Source organism: Lonchura striata, chromosome 2, assembly GCF_046129695.1.
Source record: "Lonchura striata isolate bLonStr1 chromosome 2, bLonStr1.mat, whole genome shotgun sequence".
In the NCBI taxonomy this organism is placed as follows: Eukaryota; Metazoa; Chordata; class Aves; order Passeriformes; family Estrildidae; genus Lonchura; species Lonchura striata.
This window is the reverse complement of record NC_134604.1, coordinates 44,359,965-44,369,993: the sequence shown is the minus strand read 5'-3', so window position 1 is coordinate 44,369,993 and position 10,029 is coordinate 44,359,965.

The following is a 10,029-nucleotide window of genomic DNA, read 5'->3' as shown; positions in this document are numbered from 1 at the left end:
GCTCCTTCAGACCTCTGGCACAAATCTCATCAGGCCTCACGGATTTGTGAGCATTCACCGGCAGAGCTGCTCCTTTGCAATTTCAGTGTCCATAAGGGGAAGGTCACTGTTCCCACACTCGTGGTCCTCAAATTCAGGGGACAGGGCAGCGCAAGGTCTATCATTATTAAGGGTTGAGGACAAAAATAAGCTTTGAATGCCTTAATTAGAGCTGAAGTTGCCACGCTCGCTGCCTTTGTTGCTTGGAAGGATCGGGCGTTTCTCCAGGCTGCGGGACCTGCCCGCGGAGGCGCCGCGGTTCCGGCAGGGGGCGCGCTCCGCCCGCGGAGCCCTCGGGCTGTGCCGGGAGCGCGGGATCGCCTCCGGGAGCGGCGCCGGCCCGGGCCGGCAAGCGCTGCCCGATCAGCGGCACTCAGCGCTGCTGAGGGCACACCGCCAGCCCTGGGCTCCGTTCTGGGCCCCTCACTGCAAGAAAGACATTGAGGGGCTGGAGCGTGTCCAGAGAGGGGCAGCGGGGCTGGGGAAGGGGCTGGAGCACAAGGGCTGTGAGGAGCAGCTGAGGGAGCTGGGGGGGTCAGCCTGGAGAACAGGAGGCTCGGGGGGACCTCACTGCTCTCTGCAGCTGCCCGAAAGGAGGGTGCAGCCAGGTGGGGCTTGGCCTCTGCTCTCAGGTGATAAATGACAGAACAAGAGGAAATGGTCTCAAGTTGCACCAAGAGAAGCTTACACCTGGATATTTTGGAGAATTTCTTCATTGAAAGGGTGGTCAGGCATTGGAACAGGGTGGCCAGGGAAGTGATGGAATCACCATCTCTAGAAGTGTTCAAAAAACGTGTGGCTGTAGCACTTGGCAACATGGTTTAGTGGTGAACACAGTGGTGTCAGGTTAATAGTTGTCCTCTGTGATCTTACAGGCCTTTTCCAACCTCAACCATCCTACAATTCTATAATTTTAACAAAAAATTACAGAAAATCTCTACGTTTTACCTTCCAAACCTGCACATTGTCTTAAAACACATTGTCTTTAGCTCATTGTGTTCTATGGAACACACTAGGTTTATGTGGCTGCATTTGCAGTAATTAAACTTGGTTTGAATTTGTAATGGCATATCATGCCCATTATGTGCTATGCCAGAGATGTGTCTGCATGCACCAAGGGCATTTTAAGATGGGAAAACAACCAAATGATTTGACAGTTTTGTGTTTTGTTTTTTTGGTTTTTTTTTTATTTTATTTTATTTTATTTTTTTTTTGCTTGTTTTTTTCCCTAAAGTCAAAGGAAAAACCCCTTGGTGCTGAGGAGATTCTCACTGGTTTTTCAGGATCATACCTACATTCAGGTTTATAGATGGAACATTTTTATAAAAAATTTTTTCTGGAAATAAATTCCAATTGCTGTGATCAGGATTTCCTACTCTGTCCTCTGTGATGTCTTTGAAAATGGCATGGTCACTGCCCCAAAAGAAACACTGTCATGAATGTTATTTAGTACAAGCAGTTGTCCATACAAGTTTATCAAATAGTCTAGAAGACAATTACCCAGCTGCTTTTAAGAGGGAACACAGGATAAACATGTTCAGCATGTCACTTTTTTTCTTGGAGGTGTTAAACACACACAGGTCTCTTGGCATTACAGATCAATCTCCAGCTCTCTTCAAGCCAGACCGGAAGATAAAATCTATTTAGCTTGGTCAACATTTATTGAGCCTCATTAGTCTTTTTAAACATTCAGGGTTTTGTATTTCATTGAAATAGATGCATTTATACCAAACAGTTGAAAAGACAATTTTTGGCCTTTTTTTTTTTTTTTTTTTTTTTTTTTTTTTTTTTTTTTTTTTTTTGCTTTCATCTAGTAGTTACAGCTAGCCAAAGCCAGCTGGCAGGCTCGGTTACTTGGTCCTTTGATTTGGGTTATTTTCTGTGCAAGGAAAATAGAGTGTGACTAGATCAAAGCTGGAGTTCAGATGTATATATACAGTCTTGGCAGCCACCCTGAATTTATTCCACTCTAACTCAAATCAAAATCCGGTTTGTGATTTCCAAATAGCAGAATGCCTTGTTCTTTCTTTTGGTAAAGTTCTGACTGACTTGTAAGGAAATGGGAAAAGGTGTGACTGTTCCAGATAGGTCAAACCACAAGTAAGTGCATATTTGACTACAAATTTAGGAAGTTATTTTTCTTAAGTGTGCATTGTCTAAGATATTGTACTATTTAGAGCTCCAGGAAACAATGGCCTTTTCATAATGCAAAAATAATCAGAGCTACTTGAAAAAAGTCTTTAGCTTACTGTTAATGCAATGGAGATAACACGAGTTCCCTCCTTAGAATGCTGAGAGAATTGAACAATCATTGGTTTGTACGTACTGGTAATAGAATCAGAAGGTGGAATCAGATCCTGGAAGTGGTCGCTGTAATCTGAGACATTTGACATGACTGCTAAAGTTATGGTTTGCTAATGCTAATATCACTGTTTTGGAGGGCTGGGCAAGGCTGGACAAGGGGTTTCATCGTCTAAGTGGGTTGAGTGGTAGTGATGGACTAAGAGATAGTGATGGATCAAGGGCTGCTGGGCAGGGAGGGACATGAAAAATGTGTGTGCCAAACAGAGATCCCACACAAAAGAAATGTAAACCGAAGAAACAGGGCACACAGCGAAAATGACAGTTTTCATAAAATAGTGACTTAGTAATAAAGTAATAAAGTGCAAGTGATTCCTGTAAATCAGTCTAGTCATTCTTCTTCTTCTTTCACAGATGTAATGCCAGTTTTCTGCCATAGGATATTTCATTTATCATACCCAAACATGAAAAAGCAACTATCATAACACCCTATTACACCATGGTTGTTCAATCTTGGACACACACTCTTTGCCTGTATTTCCTGTGGAAAGACCTAACTTGTAGCTTCTAGGACTGAAGACCAGGTAAGAAAAAGTTCTAAGAAGGTAAATCCAGGTAAGAAAAAGACCAAATAAAATTCTTTTCAATGCTATGATTTGCAAATTTATTGCTACCTTACATTGTTATAAAGGATATAAAAATGTGAAATACAGAGCACGCTTTATCATAAAACAGCTAAGCTTTCAGATAAGTGCATATCTTTTTAAACCTCCCCCCTCAAAAAGAATAATTTTCCTCTCATTAACTCATGTTTCAACATAACACTCAATTCACTAAGGTTGCTTATAACTAAGATTATCAGATAGAGAATTCTGTGATCAATCTTAGTCCTAAAATATCTGAGTCCTATGATGGAATCATAATAGGAATAGGAATAGGAATGACTAAAATGATCTGATTACACTTCTTGGTGAAAAATGTGTAGGAAAGCACTTCAACACATGAAGCTAAGTGGGTACTTATATATTAGATATATATTATATATTAGATATTTTCCTAACCTGGTAACTAAGTTCTGCAAGTGTCTCAAAGACCAATATTTTCTGACAGTCATATTGAAAACAAATAAGCAAACAAACAGGTGATTAGTATTGTTTATTTTTTGTGTCAATTTTTGAAAACAACTAAAAAATTTCCTTTGGAATGTATATTAAACCGTAGTTTCAAAATGTCTTCCAACATCTTCCCACAAGGTGAAAGTTCAACTGAAGTAATGCTACAATGAAGATGCAGCTTGCATCATTTACTCATTAGTGGAGTGCCTTGCTAAGATTAAAACAGAGTAGAATGTGGCCCCACAGGTCTGGTTGAAACCTAATCTCTTTTATTCTACTTTCTAACCTCTTCTTTTCTACTTTTGCAAAACCTTCACCTCTCTCTCCTCACTTAAATAAAGTGTTTAGGAACTGTCAGAATAAAAATACAAACTCCTAAATTCCAACATGGGTAAAAGAACAGAGATATTTACCCCCTCCCCCAACTTTATAAACTTAATACTGAAAAAAAATTCTTGAAAAAAGATAATTATTTTTCTGAGAAGGAATAATTTATTATTTAACTAAAATTTCTTCAAGCTAGAAATTTTGATGAAATGGCTTTTGGATATGTAGGAATTTTAGAAAAAAAAACTAAGTAAAGCTGTTTACCTCTGCATTATTTATATAGTATCTCTTCTCTACAGTATCTTTTTATATATAGAATAGTTTTATTTTACACCATTCAAATGTCTGGTATTACTTGTACTTTGTTGGATTGCCAAAAACTAAAAGGCAGAAAAAATATTTTGGCTTAATTCCACACTGTAGCTGATACTCTGTTTTTGCTTTTCCTTATGTAACACCTAATATGCTTCTACAGAATGCTTTTCCTCCAAGTATGATTCAAAATGTCAGAAGGCATGTCTTTATTTTAAGAACAAAGTCTATCCTAGGAATAAGTAACACTTCTTTCAAGTGCACAAGAAGAATGAAGAGTCAACAGATCAGTAGGGGAATATAAGTCTTCAGAAGGGACCTGGCAGAATCCATGTTTCTGAAACAATAATATTAAAACTGCTGAAATCACTCTGCATGATCACCTTCATTGCTGTGTTCAGGTTTGGTCTCTCCAGCAGAAGAATGATGATGGCATTTAGGAGGGTTCCAGCAATGATCAGGGGTCTGCAGCATATGACAGCCAAGTGAAGCTGAGGGAAGCTGGAGATGAAAAGGGGGATCTTTTTGCAGTCTTCACCTTCCTGATGGCACACAGCATAAGGAGAAAGGCCGACAATCACAGTTTGCAACAAGGGAATTTCTGAATAGGGAAAAGGATTGATTTATTTATTATCTATTGTATTGTTAGCATTCTTAGACACTGAAAGAAGAAGACAAAGAATTGTGAAATCTTCAGCCTTGAAGAAATTCAAGCATAACAGGCCAGGATACTGAACAACCTGCTCAAGATGACCCTGCAAGGGTTTGGGCTAGATAGCCTCCAGGGATCCCTTTCAACTCAAGCTACTCTGCTATTCTGTGAATACCGTTTGATATATCCTAGGTCTGTTTCTTAATAATATTGTATTAATGCAGCCCAAATCTGCTACAGTGCAAATCCAGTTGGATGAACTCCTGTGTGTCTGGCAAAACTCTTTTCAAATTAGACTAGTTGATTTAATTAAAGAGTTTCTTCTGCCTGGAATCCACGTTTTGTTTGTGGTGGATCATCACAATGCTACCTTATATGATCAACTTTTTCACCAACGTGTGAAGGAAAAGTACCAGTGCCAGTAAGGTGTAAAAACAATAATGGAAAGATTGTCCCAACTCTTCTGTTAGGTTGGGAGTGGAAACAGGGGTTTCACCTGCCTGTAAAATACTATCCTACACTTAAACCTGTTTTAGTGGGGGCCTGGTTAGTCTCTTCTCAGCCCTAGTCTGTATTTGAGTGGTAAGATTTAAAGATGCACCACACAATATAAAGTTTGTCATTCACATTCATGCAGGGAATAGTGGATTCTGGCCTTCAGTACTCTAAGTTTAGTCTCAATTACTCTAATAATATTCCATCACAGACAAGCAAGTAAACTGAAATGAATTGTTCACAGCCTTAATCAAGAAAGATCACAGACTGGCAAGTTTTGCAATCCAATTTACACAGATTTTATTTTTCATGTAATAGCAAGGGTGAATGCAGTGTCATAGGGTATTCTGATTTTTAAAAATGGGGTCAATGTAATAAAAAAAGGCTAACTTTTTGTGATTTTCTTTTTAAGACAAAAATCCTAAATTATTCTGTAAAGTCCAAAGAGCAGAAGATGCCTGTTACAGAGGACTTCCTGGATCCTGCAGATGCAGAGTCAGAGGTATTAGATGCTATTCCATGAAACCACTGTGAGAACACAATTCTTTTAAGAGAAAGAAATCTGTCAGAGGGGTGAAGAATATTTTCTTTTATTTCAGGGACAGGGAATTTTGATTATTAAAAAAAAAAGCCTTCAACATGTGCTAAATAGGCTTAAAGTTTGATGGTCCTTGGGCTTTGTTATGCCTGCCTTTCTGAGACTGAGCTCATGGCTTGAAGCTATAATCTCCAGTCGTCCCACCATCTCTTTCAATATTACATATGTTGTGTCAGTACTGGAAGGTTAAAGATTTGAGGGAGCTCTGTTGGTACTGGATACAAAACCAGAGTCCTTTGAGATTTTGCTATTTATTCGTGAAAGTAACTCTCATGTTGGTTACACTTGGAAACATGAAATTTGACAAAAAATGCTACTTTTTTTTCTTGTATGGGTACAGTTCTAAGCAGGGGGTCACATTTCAGGTGAGTGGGAAGTGAGGATTGTGTGTGAGATCAGAATTACAGATGCACAGACTTGTGCGACCTGGTACTGATTGCCCTCAAAATGCATCTGTTTTACAACTTCTGTTGGCTCTCATGATTTTCAATGACAATCAAGACCTAAACTCTGTTCTTGATATCTTCTCATCAATAAACATCACCACAAATTGAAATTCTCACCCCTCGTCATTCAGTTACTTTTTCTTAGTAGATACCTTCTTTGACAATACAATGTGAAAACACTTTTTTTTTTTCACATTTCCTTCTTGGTGGAGACAGCAGAATGACCCCTGCACCCCAACATATGACAGTGCAGACATAAGGTGTGTTTTTTCACTGAATATCTTACTGTGATGTTTCTCAGATTAATTTTTTTTAGAACATTTTAGGGAATATTAGAATATTTTAATTTTAAAATAGTAATTTCCTTCATCTGCAGATTTTTTTTTAAGATACAGGATAGTAAGGAGTCTTGGCTATTTGGGCCTTAGCCATGAGCCCATGGTGTCCCATAGATCTTTTTTCATTTTTCTGCATATTTGTCTCGAATATGAGTAACCAGCACATATCCTACCTTTCATTAAAAGTTCCCCCAGGATTTTGTACAGTGTAACACATCTCTGTCTTGATTCCAGTTGATGCATCCTGTGATTCCATTTGCCCTTTGTGCATCCTTTAGGCCTTTCCACCTCATGACCATCCCAGGAACAGCAAGTATTTCTTTGCCTTAGTTCCTAATAATTTCCAACTCATGAGCTATGAATCTTTGTTACTAGTCTCCCAATAAATAACATTGTGTTCTGTAGTAATAAATTTAATGTCCCAAGGCTGCACAATAATTCTTCCAAACAGTGTTCAGACATTTTAAACAAACTTCTAACTAGGAAAATAATGACAGAGCAGAGAAAAAATACATTATATCTTGTTTTATTGTTCCAATAGTTTATCCTAATTTCACTCATTAGTTTGACATTTGTTTCCTTCATTTTCTAAGAGAAAAGTGATTATGTTGAAGACATGGTATAAGGCAATGAAAAATTGGAAATTGAAAAACACACAGTTATTGAAGTAAAAATGATTAACATTTATTATTTCATAATAAAACAAGAGCTTTTACTGAAGAAATGCTATCGAAAAAATTGTATTGGTATCTTCCCAGAAAAGGCTTAATCACAATAAGATCCCTCTATTATTCTAATGTCTTTAGAAATTATAAGCACTATCAAAATGCTGTGGAGGAAAACATAATCTGACCATGAAGGACCTCTAGTGGCACATATACTTCCAATCAAAAAAACCCTGACACTATGCTTGCTCAGCATTTTTGAAAGAATCACTTCTGCAGCTTCAGATTTTGACTTCTGTTCATGTAATATTTTTGTCTTCCCTTCAGCTGACACAGATGCAAAAAATATAATTTTGTTACAGTAATGTACAACAAAGTGTCTAGCTGAACAATGGCTTTGCCCTTTAGTTGTTATCATTGTTATCTACTTTTATCACCTATTCAAACTTACGATTTTCTCAGCAGGAGGAACAGCCTGATAAGATACACTGAAACGAAGCTAGCAAAAAGGAGTTGAAAGCAGATGAGGTTACCAGAGCTATGTCTGTCTGGCATTTGTTATGGCTTTGCTAACTGTTTTATTTTTCCTCAGCTCAAAAGTTTGGTTTTTTTAAAAAGTAAAACAGTAAGAAAAACTATGCTGGTACTTCTGAGTTATCCTTCACCCATTCTAAAAGATATCCAACTATAACAAATAATTGGATTCTTAGTTCCTTTCAGTCGCACTTCAACACAGTTTGATACTTTAGACACAATTTTTGAATACAAATAATTAATTTTTAAATAATAAATTTATTGCTAAAAATTCTTAGTCAAAAAGGACGTGTATCAGTTAGTCTAGGGGCCCATTAAAGCTTCCAAATACATCCTGCCTGCAGATAAACTAGAGTCATTCCCAGGGATTTCACTAGTCCTGGAAAAGACACATTAAAGTATGTTACAGTGAAAGCAGTTTTGTAGAGCCCCAGGAACAGAGTTTCTGTCTCTGGAGGAGGATGCACATCCTTAAAGGCACACACTGCCATGTTACACTGGTGGGGTGGCACAGGGCAGGGATAATACCAGTTCTGGGCAGAATGAAGGGTGTCTGCAGGGCTGGGCAGCCTGGCTGGCACACATTGCAGCCACGTGCATCTATCTCTTCACTGGCATGAGGCAAACTCAGGGCACAACAAAGATCCAGAAACATGCAGCCATAATCACACAAGATGGACCCTGAATTGTAGTAAAGCAGCAGCCTGAAGCAGGAGTAGCTGAACACAAAGTCATCTTTAGACATCTGTTATCTCTGCATTCATGGCCATGTTGTCCACAAGCCATAAAAATTTCCCGCAATAGCGAAGTTTATTACACTTTGCAATGAACTTAGTCCCCAAAGTCTAACAGACGTCACTTTTAACAGTTGTTGCTGGTTTTTTTTGTTTGTTGTTATTGTTAAAATTTAAATTACAAAGAGATAAAACTCTTTATTTTGTTTCATATTTTTAGAATTCATAGATACCCCTCTGGCATTGCAATCTTTCTGCAGCTGAGCAGCTCTAGAGTAAAGCTCTGGCCTGGCAGTGTCTTTTTGTTGTGAGGCTGCTGCAGCCTACCTGTAGCAAGGAATTCCAAGAGCTGAGTTTAAATGGAGACAAAGAACACCAAAGATATGATTCCCCATCTCTGGAAAGTTGGCAGCAGATTGCAGACACAGGATGAATTAAGTGTGAAGATAAGAGTACCACAGCTGTGGAACTCAGATATGACTAAATACACAGGGTCCAAAAAGTCTGTTTCTTTTAAACTCTTTTTTTAGGTTGTGAAGAATCAGGACCAGCTTGACCAGATTCATAACTATCATAACACTGAGACTAATCTTGGCAGATTGATTTCTTGCAGGAGTCAGAGCAGGATTTTTATTGGATTAGGAATTCAAAATTAAAATACCAGTAAACTATTCTGTTATACAAGTGAAGAAAAAATACATTGAAATCAGTATAATCAGTATAAACAAATGGATATGTAGGTTATAATTTATTAATGCTGTTAAAACATGTAATTATACAGCTTTTCTTTCATAATGTGACCTTTAACATTACACTACCACAAAGTCAAAGAGGGCATCTGGGGTACTCTCCCATGTAGCCAATACCTTAGTGGTTATTTGAGCCTGGGCTCTTGGTGAAAGGGGAGACTAAAATTCACCTTCATTAATGACAGGTACCTGAAAATGGCACAGTAATGCCTCTTTGACTCCTAAATCTAATCCTATGAGGATGAATTTGAGTAGTAGCATAGGGAAATGAATGCGATTTGAATGAAAGAACTATGACAGAGAAAAACACGTCTGAAAAGAAATGGTGTTGGGGAGAGAAAGATTAGATCATGGTGCTCTGAGGAGAAAAACTAAGGGTAGAGACCAACAGTGTCTTGTGGCAGAAAATCCTTTCAGCCAGGACAGTGATAAATATCTGCCCCAATGAGGGCCGAAGATTGTTCTCACTGGGGACACCTCGGGGGGTTCAATCCATCACATACAGAGCATCGTCAGAAGTACTGTTAAAAATCCCACCAAAGTATGCAAAATGTCACCAGGTTCTCCAGGTGAATTGCCCGGAGATGTAGGTGAAGAGAAACAGGATATAAAAAAATCTAGAGGCATGGGAAAGAAGCAGCAAAGTGGGAGTTGAAGCGTTAGAAGGCTCGAGGCTGCGGAGAAAGCGGCGAGAAGCTGAACTTGAAGGGTCTACAGTAACTGT